Genomic DNA, 15416 nt, shown 5'->3' with positions numbered 1-15416 from the left:
GGTATTTACTGTATAATGAACAAGTAGTTTGTGTGGCAGTGACCTCGAAGCCCAGAGAAAAGTTCCAGGAAATCCTGTACCGGTACCGGTAACGATTAAGAAGGGTCCTGCAAGGCAGTATCTGGGACTTTTACGTCTTCTTTTGTATATAAATTATGTGAATAAAGAACTGGAATACCATAACAGCAAAGGCTTTTTATATTGTACTTTACAGTTTAACAGAGGTGCTCATGTTGGGATTTTTGTCCCACGGGCACAGAGCATATAAGTGGTTGGGTGAGCAATTTGCGTGTACGCTTCGGTGACAGCAATGTTGTGGTTGCGTCACAGTCCATGGAGATTAATGAACAGTGACATTCATTTGAGTATGAAGGGAATAGTGTTTTTTCAGTGAACAGAAATCACGGTAATTATCAGTATACCGTCACGTAATTTGTAAGAAATTGGTCATTGCTGCTCTGTTTACGTTTAGGCCTACTGACCGGATAAGAGTTTCCCATTACCTCAAAATACTTTTGTACTGTACGCTTTTTTTGCTATTTGCCTTACGTCGCACCGGCACAGATAGTTTTTATGGCGAAGATGGGACAGGAAAGGCCCAGGAATAGGAGGGAAACGGCCGTGGCCTTAATTAAGGTACAGACAGCCCCGACATTTGCTTGGTGTGAAAATGGGAAACCAGGGAAAATCATCTTCAGGGCTTTCGGCAGTGGGATTCGAACCCACTATCTCCCGGATGCGTGCTCACAGCTGTGCGCTCCTAACCGCACGGCCAACTCGCCCGGTGTGTACTGTACGCAAGAAGGCCTATGATATAGTAATATCCTAATAAGGCGTAAAGTGGATACAACGTGGCTTGTCGTTGCTTGAGTTCAAATGATCTGATAAACTCATCAATAATCCAATCACGTTTATTGGGGACATCGAATTATTTCTTTGAAGACATACTGACAGGGTGACCAGATGCATACAGATTTAAGAAAGGATAAAATCTCCACTGAGAATCTGGATTGAGACTTATTTTCCTAATTTTCCCATAGGCCTACATGTGTTGTTGTTTGAGTCGTCAGTCCATAGACTGGTTTGATGCAGCTCTCCATGCCACCCTATCCTATGCTAACCTTTTCATTTCTACGTAACTACTGCATCCTGCTCTAATCTGCTTGCCATTTTCATACCTTGGTCTACCCCTACCGTTCTTACCACCTACACCTCCTTCAAAAACCAACTGAACATGTCATGGGTGTCTTAAGATGTGTCCTATCATTCTCTCTCTTCTTATCGTCAAATTTAGCCAAATCGATGTCCTCTAGCCAATTCGATTCAGTATCTCTTCATTTGTGATTCGATCTATCGATCTCACCTTCAGGACTCTTCTGTAACACAACATTTCAAAAGCTTTTATTCTCTTTCTTTCTGAGTTAATTATCGTCCTTGTTTCACTTCAACACAACATTTCAAAAGCTTTTATTCTCTTTCTTTCTGAGTTAATTATCGTCCTTGTTTCACTTCCATACAATTCCATTGTTGGATGCGCTAGCGAGTGGTTGACTGTTCCAAGAGCTCTGTGTTATCTCAGTGATAAAGTAGTTAATAATTGTAGAAATTAACCAAATTGTGTGTGTGTGTGTGTGTGTGTGTGTGTGTGTGTGTGTGTGTGTGTGTGTGTGTGTGTGTGTGTGTGTGTGTGATACATTTAGCCCCACAAATAATTGTGTGTAGTGTTTATTTGTAGTAATCTGCGATTATTGGCATTTATTTACAGTTTTCACACCGAGTAGTTCCGTAGGCGTTCGCTAGATTACAACCGGTAATTTAGGTCTGTGTGAAAGAAGAAATATATCTTTTTAATAGTATTATTAAAATATCAGTAGGTTTGTTGATAAAGATACGGTACTTACAAAGACGGGATATTAAAAAGAGTCGTAACTTCGGCAGCGGTTATATCTGTTAGTGCAGGCATTTGACAGGGTATTTCAAATAGCAGTTCAACGGTCCCACCTATCACGAAGGTAATAACTTCTTTTAATAACGCGATACTGTTGTAAATTTTGTTTAAAGAAAGGATTTCAACAGAATATACAGTATTTCGCTAGCGAAATAGTTAACAGTCGTAATTGTTATTGATTATTGTCGCTCTTCTTATTCAAATATTGGCATTGTTGGCTACAGTCTGTGAACAAAGGGTGTAGTGTATCAAGGAAATATAAATAAAAATCAGCTGATTCTTGTATTCCGATCATTTATAGTTCTGAATAGGCAGTTAAAGTATCCGTAATTTATATTTCACACCCTCGACATTTCAGTATTTATGAGCGGTTAGCTAATAATCAAGTTCCTACATTCCAATAACTGCAATTCAAGTCCCTGGCGTAGTTTAGACAGAAATACTTTTGAGAAATTATTGTAAACAACCTCATATTTTTCAACATTTATGGACACTTTTATTCTCCGTCCCGAAGAGTAGGGAAAATATTAGTAATCCACCATCTGTAAAGATCACATAACCGCATTTCAGTTGAGGATTGTAGTGTAGATACGGTATATTAGATAGTATCTTGCCTGTTAAATTCGTGTGTATTTTTGTGCAAACGGCAAGTTTCATTTCTATTACAGCATAGTAGGACAAATTAATACTAATATTCATCTGTATACGTGTTTAACTTTGTTGGTAATCTTTGAGTACTGTACCTACCGGTAGTTTCTTGTGAATATCTAAATTTAGGTCTAATTGGAATTTTAATTTCTATTTGTGCTTAGTAAGAAGCTAGTATACTTCCGAACGTAGTTTAAACATTATTGTAGTGTAGTATAGTAACTTATTATAAATTAGAGTGCCTATTCTATAATTTTGAGTAGTTTTGCGAATTTCGAACTTTAATGGTAATTTTTTTTTCTGTTTTTTCTTGGTAATAACCCGTTGTAATTAGAATACGTCTGAACGTAGTTTAAAAATATTGTAGTGTATTGTAGTATCTGTACTTGGTCTGAACGTAGTTTAAAATGATCGTAGTGTATTATAGCATCTTATTAGAGAGTAGTGTGTTTATTCTATTACTGTGAAATATGTATATAGTATAGTACCGTTTCTGTTGGTATCAGTAATAACTCTCTTACTAAAATTCTGTTGTAATTAGGGTAGACTTAACTGCAGTTAAGAATTGTGTAATTCTTCTGTATTATTCTCTGTTTCCAGTAATTAACAGCAATTTTCATCGTGTTAGCGTGTTGTAGGAACAAAAATAGTACAATTAAGTAGTATTGTAGTGTAGTAGTAGCCTATATTAAATAACTTATTTTCGTGTGTTCTTTGTGAACTAACCTAGACAATATTTCTTTCCTTTCATTTCTATTTTGCACAGAATAAGATATCTTATTTTTCCTTTTCTTTTCATTATTTAGTAAAAAAAATGCCTAAACAGTACGAGTGTAGGAACTGTGGGTGTGGCCAGGCATTAAGGAGTATGAGTGAGGAGTTGGAGATATTGAGGGAGATAATTAGGATACTCTCAGAGGACAGAAAGGAAAGCAGGCCTCCAAACAATGTATAGGATACAGTAGGTGAAATAGAGGGATTGGAAGGAAATGGGAGAATTGTGGAAGACAGGTGGTCTAATGTTTTAAGGGGAAGGAGATTGCAGGCTAAGGGCTCCATTCAGGATCAAAATTCAGGACAGGTGTCGGTGAGAAATCGGTACGAGTCACTGCAGGTAGAACAACCGAGGGAAGATGAGGAACAGGGAACTGTTGCCGAGAAGTTTGGAAGTAGGAGAAAGGGAAGAGGTAGAAAAGGGAAATGTGGAGTAGTGGATAGGAAAAGACAGGTGGAACAGGCTCATGGGATGGAGAAAAGGGAGGAGGAAGTAGCTTCTTCAGCTGTCAGGAAAGATAGGACTGACCAGGAGGGGAGGGGATCAAATGAGGTTGGTAGGGTTGAGGCTCGGGTCATGGGGGATTCTATCGTTAGATATGTCTGGAAAGTGTGTGGAGGAAAGGGTACCAGGGTATAGTGTTATCCAGGAATTAGGTTAAGATAGATGTTGAAGAAAGTAGAAGAGAAGGAGGAGGGAAAGGAGAAAGTGGTAGTGTTTCACGTTGGTACTTGTACCGGGTGGTACACCTCCACGCCGCTAATTCAAAATTTGCGCCAGGTAAAAACTCCTCTACTGGAGGAAGCCTGAACTTCAACTACAGTGTTAATTCTCAAGTTTCTCAGAAGATGTCCCTACTTGTAAATTTTGAAGTGTTCTGAACTATGTCAGTTTCGATTCGTTTTTGTTTTTTCTGTAGCAAGAAGTGTGAACATTCTCTTGTAGAGGACACTACTTAAGAACTACATTTGTGCACCCTAGTGCGAAGTGAAGGAACCTCTTTTTTTAAAGAAATTTAGTACTTATAAGTTTGTTCTTTATTAAATTTCTTTCTGCCATTGTTTAAGTTGGCAATGTTAACCGTTTCTCTCCGCCAGTTTTGAATTTGACCAATAAGGAATTTCTGTAATTAATTTTCCACCAATAAGGTGTTTCTTCTTCATCTGGTGTAGTAGTTTTTGCCATTAACCAATAAAATGCTTGTGGGAGGGTGTTATCATTCACGAAACGCCTCGAACTTTCCACGAGGGTATATAAACTGCTGATTTTCGGGTCTCCGGGCCACTTCAGTAAGATCTATCATTGTGTAAATTATGTAGCAGCGGGCGGGAAGCGCCTCTTTCTTCGGGCAGCAGTTCAACCACCAGGTAATGGCCTTTTAATAACCTCTTTTCTTGCTAGCTCAGCAGTTTAACTCTCGGGGCAGGTCCGAAGCCTTTTACCATGTAACTTTCCTTTAAAATGTAAAAGACACTTGGTATCTATTCTATCTTTTTAAACTACAAATTGGGATAGAGAGTGCTTAACCCTCTCGAGCTCCGGCTCATATTGTTTTGAGGTGAACTTAATTTCACAACCGTTTCTTCCCTTCTAATGTAATTTAAATCGTTTTCTTATATAAGTCACCTCTTTAGTATGGGATTAGCCCTTGCATTAGCGGCCTAGTGCCAAGTAGGTTTTAGTAAAGTATATTAGGAGTGCTGTTTCGCCTCCTCTCAAGTTGGTATTTTGGAGGCCACGTAATTGTCCTGTTTCTTCACTGAATAGGCCTCAGTAGGTTCGGTATTTTTACCCCTGTGTTATTTGTGTTTGGAGGTCAACTTGAAAGTGGGGTTTGGTGTGGCCTTTGATAGGCTTGAACTTAAGAGCGGGTCGCTCTTTCTTAAAATTTGTTTCTGCATGCCTCGAGGAGGCTTTACTGTGTAATTGGGAGCAAGAGCTCCTGGGCATGATTGGGGTCTTCTGCCCCTTTGTTGAATGTTGTATATCGTAAGGTTGGGCTTATAGCTCAAGAATTGTGTGTCTGGCTCTCGGAGCCCAAATCCTGTAACACTGTAATTGTACACTCTCGAATTGTTGCTAGGCAACTGAGTACCTGTTATAATTGTTATTTATTGATCTTGAAAAGAAAATATAACCTTGTTAAATTAACTTTAATTTCGTATTTTGAGACCTGTTCCCCCCAGCACCTTCTTTCCCCTCTGCACATCCACAATACTCCGTAACAGTACTAACAACGTAAGACAAGCAGGTATAATTACCAACATAGTTGGGGATTGTGGGATCTGGTAAATGCAGCACGGGTGAAGTTTAAGGAAGCGGAGATTGTTATCAGTGGAATACTGTGTAGGAGGGATACTGACTGGAAGGTGATTGGGGATTTAATTGAGACTATGGAGTGGGTATGTGGGAAACTGGGAGTGAAATTTCTAGGTCCTAATGGGTGGGTAGTAGATAGGGATCTGCGCTCAGACGGCCTTCACTTAAACCGCAGTAGTACATATAAGTTAGGAAATTTGTTTAGAAGGGTTATAGGGAGGTACATTCAGGGAAAAAGGGTGCGCTAGGCAGCGGTGTTAAGGGAACAGGGAACTGGAAATCAAGTAGGGATGACATAAAACTGTTAGTGCTCAACTGTAGAAGTATTGTAAAGAAAGGAATAGAATTAAGTAATTTAATAGATATATACTTACCAGATATTGTAATAGGAGTTGAATCATGGCTGAGAAATGATATAATGGATGCAGAAAATTTCTCTCGGAACTGGAGGGTGTATCGTAGAGATAGGATAGGAAAGGTAGTAGGGGGAGTATTCATTCTCGTGAAAGAAGAATGTATAAGCTACGAAAAAGTTAAAGATGACAAGCATGAAATTCTAGGGGTAACGCTCATTTCTAAAGATAATAGGCAACTAGATGTCTTTGGAGTGTACAGACCAGGAAAGGGTAGCGCAGATGCTGATTCAGAATTATTTGATAAGATAATCACCTATCTGGGAAACGATAAGGAAAGGAACGTGATCGTAGCGGGTCATCTCAATTTACCAAATGTCAATTGGGAAGGTAATGCGAACGACAGGAAGCATGACCAACAAATGGCAAAGAAGTGAATATGGGGAGGGTACCTGATTCAAAAAGTGATGGAACCAACTAGAGGGAAGAATATTCTGGATGTGGTGCTGATAAAACCAGATGAGCTCTATAGAGAAACTGAAGTAATAGATGGTATTAGTGATCACGAAGCTGTTTTTGTGGTAATTCAAAATAAATGTGAAAGAAAGTGAGAGATTAAAATTAGGACTGTTAGGCAGTACCATATGGCTGATAAAACAGGCATGAGGGAGTTTTTAATAAGCAACTATGATCGGTGGGAAACGGTAAATAAAAATTTAAACAGACTCTGGGATGGGTTTAAAGCAATTGTTGAGGAATGTGAAAATAGGTTTGTATCTTTAAAGGTGGTAAGGAATGGTAAAGATCCACTATATTATAACAGGGAAGTAAAGAGTCTAAGAAGGAGGAGCAGGTTGGAAAGAAATAGAGTTAGAAATGGCTGTGGAAGTAAGGAGAAATTGAAGGAACTTGCTAGGAAATTGAATCTAGCAAAGAAGTCAGCTAAGGATAACATGATGGCAAGCATAATTGGTGGTCACACTAACTTTAGAGAAAAATGGAACAGTATGTATAGGTACTTTAAGGCAGAAACAGGTTCCAAGAAGGACATTCCAGGAATAATTAATGAAAAAGGGGAGTGTGTATGCGAGGATCTTCAAAAGGCAGCAGCAGTATGTAAGGATTGTTGTTTACAAGGATAATGTCCAGATACAGGAGGTGACTAATACTAAAGGAGTATTAAAATTTACCTATGACAGCAATGACATTTACAGTAAGATACAAAATTTGAAAACTAGAAAAGCAGCTGGAATTGATAACGTTTCGCGGGATATACTAAAGACAATGGGTTGGGATATAGTACCATATCGGAAGTACTTGTTTGATTTTTGTTTGTATGAACGAACTTTACCAAATGAATGGAGAGCTGCTATAGTAGCCCCTGTATATAAAGGAAAGGATGATAGACATAAAGCTGAAAATTACAGGCCTCCAGTCCGTTTGACATGCATTGTATGTAAGCTTTGGGAAAGCATTCTTTCTGATTGTATAAGACATGTTTGCAAAATTAATAATTGGTTTGACAGAAGGCAGTTTGGGTTTAGGAATGGTTATTCCACTGAAGCCCAACTTGTAGGATTCAAGCAAGATATAGCAGATATCCTGGATTCAGGAGGTCAGTTGGACTGTTGTGATCGACTTATCTAAGGCATTTGATAGGGTAGGTCATGGGAAACTACTGGCAAAAATGAGTGCAATTGAACTTGACAAAAGAGTGACTGAATGGGTGGCTCTGTTTCTAGAAAATAGAACTCAGAGAATTGGAGTAGGTGAAGCTTTATCTGTCCCTGTAAAAATTAAGGGGGGCTCAAGGCAGTATTATTGGACCTTTATGTTTTCTTATATATATCAATGATATATGTAAAGAAGTGGAATCAGAGAAAAGGCTTTTCGCAGATGATGTTATTCTGTACAGAGTAATAAATAAGTTACAAGATGGTGAGCAAGTGCAAAATGACCTCAATAATGTTGTGAGATGGACAGTAGGCAATGGTATGATGATAAATGGGGATAAAAGTCAGGTTGTGAGATTCACAAATAGGAAAAGTCCTCTCAGTTTTAATTACTGCGTTGATGGGGTAAAAGTTCCCTTTGGGGATCATTGAAGATACCTAGGTATAAATATAAGGAAAGATCTTCATTGGGGTAATCACATAAATATGATTGTAAATAAAGGGTACAGATCTCTGCACATGGTTATGAGAGTATTTAGGGGTTGTAGTAAGGATGTAAAAGAGAGAGCATATTTGTCTCTGGTGACACCTCAACTTGAGTATGGTCCCAGTGTATGCGACCCTTACCTGGATTACTTGATTCAGGAACTGGAAAAAATCCAAAGAAAGGCAGCTCGATTTGTTCTGGGCGATTTCCGACAAAAGAGTAGCGTTACAAAAATGTTGCGAAGTTTGGAATGGGAAGACTGGTAGAACGGAGATGAGCTGCTCGACTAAGTGGTATGTTCCGAGCTGTCAGTGGAGAGATGGCGTGGGAGGACATCAGAAGACGAATAAGTTTGGATGCTGTATTTAAATGTAGGAAAGATCACAATATAAAAGATGAAATTCAAGAGAACAAATTGGGGCAAATATTCGTTTTGGAGTTAGGGATTGGAATAACTTACCAAGTGAGATGTTCAATAAATTTCCAGTTTCTTTGCAATCATTTAAGAAAAGGCTAGGAAAACAACAGATAGGGAATCTGCCATCTAGGCGACTGCCCTAAATGCAGATCAGTATTGATTGATTGATTGATTGATTGATTGATTGATTGATTTATTGATTGATTGATTGATTGATTTATTGATTGATTGATTGATTGATTGATTGATTGATTGATTGATTGATTGATCGATTGATTGATTGAATGCCACGCTCACACGAAAGCCTTCAAAAACATCTTTCTAATTCCTACATCAATGTTTGAAGTGATCAAATTTCTTTTCTTAAGGAAGCTCTGCCTTGCTTGTGCTAATCTGCATATTATGTCCTCCTTACTTCTGCCATCGGTAATTATTTTACTACCCAAGTAACAATATTCATCTACTTCCTTTAAGACTTCTTTTCATAATTTAATATTTCCTGCATCACCTGCCTTCGTTCGACTGCACTCCATTACTTTTGTTTTGGAATTATTTATTTTCATCTTGTACTCCTTACCCAAGACTTCGTCCATACTATTCAGCAGCTTCTCAAGATCTTTTGCAGTCTCAGATAAAATAACAATAAAATAAAATAACAGTTCCTCTTTGATTTCCTTTACTGCCTGTTCTATGTAAACATTGAAAAGGAGGGGTAACATACTGCAGCCTTGCCTCACTCCTTTCTAGATTGCTGCTTCTTTTTCAAAGACCTTGATTCTTATTACTGCAGACTGACTTTTATTCAGATTGTAGATAATTCTTCGTTCTCGGTATCTGATCCCAATCTCCTTCAGAATCGTAAACTGCATGGCCCAATCAACATTATCGAATGCCTTTTCCAGATCTACGAGTGCCATGTACGTGGGTTTGTCCTTCTTGATTCGATCCTCTAAGATCAGACGTAAAGTCAGGATTGCTTCACGTGTTCCTACATTTCTTCTGAAGCCAAATTGATCTTCTCCCAACTCAGCTTCAACTTGTTTTTCCATTCTTCTGTAAACAATACGTGTTAATATTTTGCAGGCATGAGATACTAAACTAATGGTGCGGTAGTTTTCACACCTGTCAGCACCGGCTTTCTTGGGAATAGGTATAACAACATTCTGCCGAAAATCGGATGGGACTTCTCCTGTCTCATACATCTTGCACACTAAATGAAATAACCTTGCCATGCTGGTTTCTCCTAAGGCAGTCAGTAATTCAGAGGGAATGTCATCAATTCCAGGTGCCTTGTTCCTATTTAGGTCACTCAGAGCTCTGTCAAACTCTGACCTCAAAATTGGGTCTCCCATTTCATCAGCATCAAGAGCCTCTTCATGTTCCAGAACCAAATTATCTACATCTTTACCTTGATACAACTGTTGGATATGCTCCTGTCATCTTTCTTCTTTGTCTTCTTTCCCTAAAAGTGGCTTTCCATCTGAGCTCTTAATATTCATACACCTAGATTTCCTTTCTCCAAAGGTTTCCTTGAGTTTCCTGTATGCAGCATCTACCTTTCCTAGGACCGTACAACCTTCGACATCCTTGCACTCCTCCTTCAGTCAGTCTTCCTTAGCTACCTTGCACTTCCTATGCACTTCATTCTTTAATCGCCTGTATTCTTTTCTGCTCTCTTCATTTCTAGCATTCTTGTATTTTCGTCGTTCATCAATCAGGTCTAGTATCTCCTGAGTTATCCACTAATTCTTAGTTGATCTTTTCTTCCTTCCTAACATTTCCTCAGCAGCCCTGCTGACTTCATTTTTCATGATTATCCATTCTTCCTCTACTGTGTGTCATTCACCCATTTCATTTAGTCCTTTTGCAACATGTTCCTTGAAACATTCCCTCACACTCTTTTCTTTCAACTTGTCTAGATCCCATATTTTTGCATTATTTCCTTTATTCAATTTCTTCGGCTTCAGATGGCATTTCATGACCAACAAGCTGTGGTCAGAGTCCACGTCTGCTCCTGGGAAACTTTTGCAATCCAACACCTTGTTTCTGAATCTCTGCTTAATCATAATGAAGTCTATTTGATACCTTCCATTGCCTCCAGGTCTCGTCCACGTATAAAGCCGTCGTTTGTGGTGTTTGAACCAAGTATTGGCAAGGACTAAATTATGATCAGTGCAGAATTCAACCACCCGACTTCCTCTTTCGTTCCTTTGTCCCAATCCGAATTCTCCTACTGTATTACCTTCTCTTCCTTGGCCTACCACTACATTCCAGTCTCCCATCACAATTAGATTCTCGTCACCTTTTATATATTGTATTAAATCTTCTATCTCTTGATATGTTCTTTCGATTTCCCCATCATTCGCTGAGCTAGTAGGCATATAGACCTGCACTATTGTGGTGGGCATTGGTTTGGTGTCTATCTTGACAACAATAATTCTTTCTCTATGCTGGTCATAGTAGCTTATCCGCTGCCCTATGTTTTATTCATTATTAAACCAACTCCTGCATTTCCTCCGCTTGATTTTGTGTTGATAATTCAGTAGTCGCCTGACCAACAATCCTGTTCTTCCTGCCAACGTACTTCACTTATACCAACTGCACCTAACTTAAGTCTATCAATCTCCCTTTTCAGATTCTCCAATCTACCACAACGATTCAAACTTCTAACATTCCACGCTCCGACTCGCAGAATGGCAGTGTCCATCTTCCTGATGATCGCCCCCTCTCGTGTAGTCCCCACCCGGAGATCCGAATGGGGGACTAGTTTGGCTCTGGAATATTTTACCCGGGAGGAAGCCATTATCAGTACATCATTCATACAGAGAGAGCTGCATGTCCTCGGGAGTTAGTTACGGCTGTAGTTTCCCGTTGCTTTCAGCCGTGTAGCAGTATCAACACAGCTAAGCCATATAACAAGGCCGTATCAGTCAATCATCCAGACTGCCACCCTTGCAACTTCCGAAAGGCTGCTACCCCCCTTTCGATGAACATATCAAACAAAATTGTTCCATTTCCATAATTAACTTATACAGTAAATTCTTACAAAATTTAAACAACGAAACTAATATACACGCCTTGCTGGTACTTTTCCGTAGATCCAATTGCCTTTACGCGTTTTGGATTGTTCTCACAGTATAAATGGAGAAATTAATTACAGGTACTGTACGGTCTATATTTTCAACATTTAACATTCATTATCAGCAGATGCATACATAATCAGCGACATTCTGTATTGCATTCCGAAAAATATGGGCCGAACAACCCACATATATTTAAATTGCCATTATTCAAAGATTTCCTTAATCTGCTATAAACATTACTAACTTCCTTACTATTTATACCCCGAAAGTTTTTATTTACATTATCGCCTGTAAATATTTCGCACTTATTTGCAATGCCCGAATGTTTTAGCGTTTCTGTGACATAACCTGCAGTCTTCTCACGTGTTTCATTTCAGGTTGATTCAAGCCCTACCACCTTTTGTTTTAATTAAACCCAGTTTGTAATCGAAATACTAAGTAACAATAGGAAATATTTTTACACATCCGTGGTTACATCAGTAGACTGTCCAAAGCAAGATATTCTATTTAAACATTCTACAGCTAAATCTAACTTCAGGGACAGTCATCATCATCTAGTTATTCTTAATATGGTACGCTCAGTTTTTGTTCTGGCAATCGGAATCCTTTTGGCAACATCATAATCAAACAAAGTAGCTCCATTAAATTTTAGAGTGCAATCCATGGTTCCGTAGCTAAAATGATGCCATGCAGTGTGGAATGCCAGTGTTCCGTCTCCAACAAGGACCAGGTGAGTTAAAGCAGTAGCTGACTGCTGCTACTGAAATAATAATAGTATTTAATGCAGCCAATGGCTAATGGATAAGTTACATCGTTGCCTACGAGATACACAAGGCCTGGAAATACAGCACTCTAAACTTGTTCTCGAGATACTTCCGACAAGCGCCGCTAGAATTCTCTTTAATATTCTGTCTCGCCCGCTCATTGCAACACGCTGGTTTGCGAAAAACTATAAAATTTAATTAAAACTAATAATTTCAGAGGACACCAAAGAGATATAAGATAAAAAATAGACTAAGAGCAATTGTATGACTTATTTTCTAGAACGTAGGACTTTGTCTCACACTATGTTAAGACGAAATAAGTAACGAAAACTTTGTGATCAATTAAGACAAATACATATCATCAGCATTAATGTACAAATGATCACAAGGAACGATTCATTTAATCTCATAGAATATTATCTATAATGTATGACGTACCGATACATAAGATTAGCTTACCTGAGATGCATGAAGTTATCACAATTTCAGCACTTTGCGGTTCAGGGGTTGAACGCATCATCCTGATCGGAAATTTCCTTCGCCTGATTATCCAGAATTGGTTTTAGAATCTTTGTCAGTATTATTTTACCTAGTCTTTCCTGATCACAACAACTAGTACAGTTAAAGCGTTGCAGGAACTTTGGCACAACATAGACAATTAGTTTCTTTACGAGATTTGTTTTTCCCAAGTAACATAAAGCAGAACATGTGAACTTTAAAATGTTTCTTAGGAAATACACGAACTTTCTTGATGGATACCGTACGGCACCCCGATCTTGCATTCTTATTAAGTGTGCTAGAGGACTATCACTGGTGGCTGATGATATTTCATGTAGGCAGGTTTCACAGTGTGTCTGCTCCTCGGCCACTCTCACTCTCAAGATATATCATTATCTGAATCAGAAATTCTACTAAATTTTTGATGGTACGTCATTTCTGGGAGATGGATACTTCCTGTGCTTGTTACTTTTCTGTTTATGAACAGGGTACACACTAAAAACAGAAGGAACTTTGTTGGGAAGTATTCGCTTGATTGATGTGCTTACACTAAAATCTGACGTATTAAAATGCAAGCTACACACTCGAGAAGAATTGTTAGGTACCCAAAGAGATCCTACTTTATCACCTTGCCTGGAAATAGCTTGCCTCCACTTCTCTCTTAAACCGCGCTCCGAAGGGAAACTATGAAACGTCACATTTTCTTGCTTTTTTGCAGTATCGGAAGTACGAAGAGGTACACAACAGTTCACCATCTTCTCAACCTCACATACACACACCGACAGAAAAAATACTGACAATAAATTGCACAAAATCAACACAACATCACTATTAGTCCGCACATCACAATGTTAAAAGTCCGCCAAGAACAGAACGGAAACCTGACATCTAGCCGCCAAGCCGTGAACACGGTCGGGCCGCTTTTTCAGCGGCAAATTGCTTCCTATTTCCCGGCCTTGTGTATCTCGCAGGCAATGGTTACATATGATTAACACCGTTGCCTACGCTATAATACAAGGCCTTGAAATGCACTCGTGGAAACGGGTTGCTTCCTAGTTCACCATTCAGCCGCTAGGATCGCGGTCTTGCCCCCTTGTATTCGCATGGCCGTATATTTCAATAAAAGAACTGAATGTTTTTTGCGAGTATTGACAGTACTTCATTTATAGAGCGGTGCTGCATTGGCTTGGATATGTCATTGAAGTTTCAAAACTTTCCTTCTGAGGGGCTTCTTATCAAGTTCCAAAACTTTCTCTCTTCTACTTGAGTGGCTCAAAGTAATGTTGTCTAATAGAGGTCTCAGAAATGTTCATAGTAGAAAAAGAGGTGGTTTGTCGCCTTTACACTTTCCACACTTAATTTCACTGTTGAACATGTCTTTCGAAAAAATAACCGTACACCTTTTAGTAACCCTCTTCGGGACAAGTACTGCGTAGCGGAAGTGACAAATTCCGTCGTTCACTGCAGAAGTGCCACAGACGATTTTTGGTATCTGAGGGCTCCTCGATCTTGAAAACGAATAAGATACAATGTTGGACTTTGAATAGCTGGAGAACAGATATGTTCTAAATAGCCTTTACCGTCTGTTATTTCTTTTGCCACACGAACCATAATGTCATTTCATTCCGCTTGGCGTCTTAGGTAGCTGAACAAGAGCTCGATGTCATAGCTCGTTAGGTTCCTCATCAACGCATAATGCAAATGTATACTTATGAGGTATTTTACGCAGGTCACAGTGGACTGGGTAGTCGAGATCTATGCCTGATACATTTCTCTCATGATTGTTTTTTACTTTCTCTGAATGCATTTTAAGTTTCTTAATATATGACAGGAAATCATTAATTAACCAACTGAGGAGTTCATCTTCAGTACTAAACGATGCTTTTTTTTGCTAGTGACTTTACATCGCACCGACACAAGTAGGTATTATGGCGACGATGGGATAGGAAAGGCCTAGGAGTTGGAAGGAAGCGGCCGTGGCCTTAATTAAGGTACAGCCCCAGCATTTGCCTGGTGTCAAAATGGGAAACCACGGAAAACCATCTTCAGGGCTGCCGACAGTGGAATTCGAACCCACTATCTCCCGGATGCAAGCTCACAGCCGTGCGCCCCTAACCGTACGACCAACTCGCCCGGTTAAAAGATGCTCGTTTGTACTCGTTCCTGAATATGTCCGATGTGAGGTGTTGCAGACGTTATGCGCATTGAACAATTTAATAAAATGCTCCATAAAACAAATGGCTTATTTTAAACTGTATTTCATGCTCTTGGGACAAATCCACCTCCGTACTTTACAAACCGGAGATTGTTTCAGGGGAAAATACAATATTTTTAGCTCTTGCTACATTCATTTTCGTGAAATTTGTTAGGCAAATTATTTTCCTCGTTGGTTTCCTAATTTAAGATTTCTGAGTTTGAAGAAGCCTCGCAAATGATTGCCGGTCACGGTA

This window comes from Anabrus simplex, chromosome 9 (genome assembly GCF_040414725.1).
Source record: "Anabrus simplex isolate iqAnaSimp1 chromosome 9, ASM4041472v1, whole genome shotgun sequence".
Taxonomy (NCBI): domain Eukaryota; kingdom Metazoa; phylum Arthropoda; class Insecta; order Orthoptera; family Tettigoniidae; genus Anabrus; species Anabrus simplex.
Note: the sequence above shows the minus strand (reverse complement) of the source record.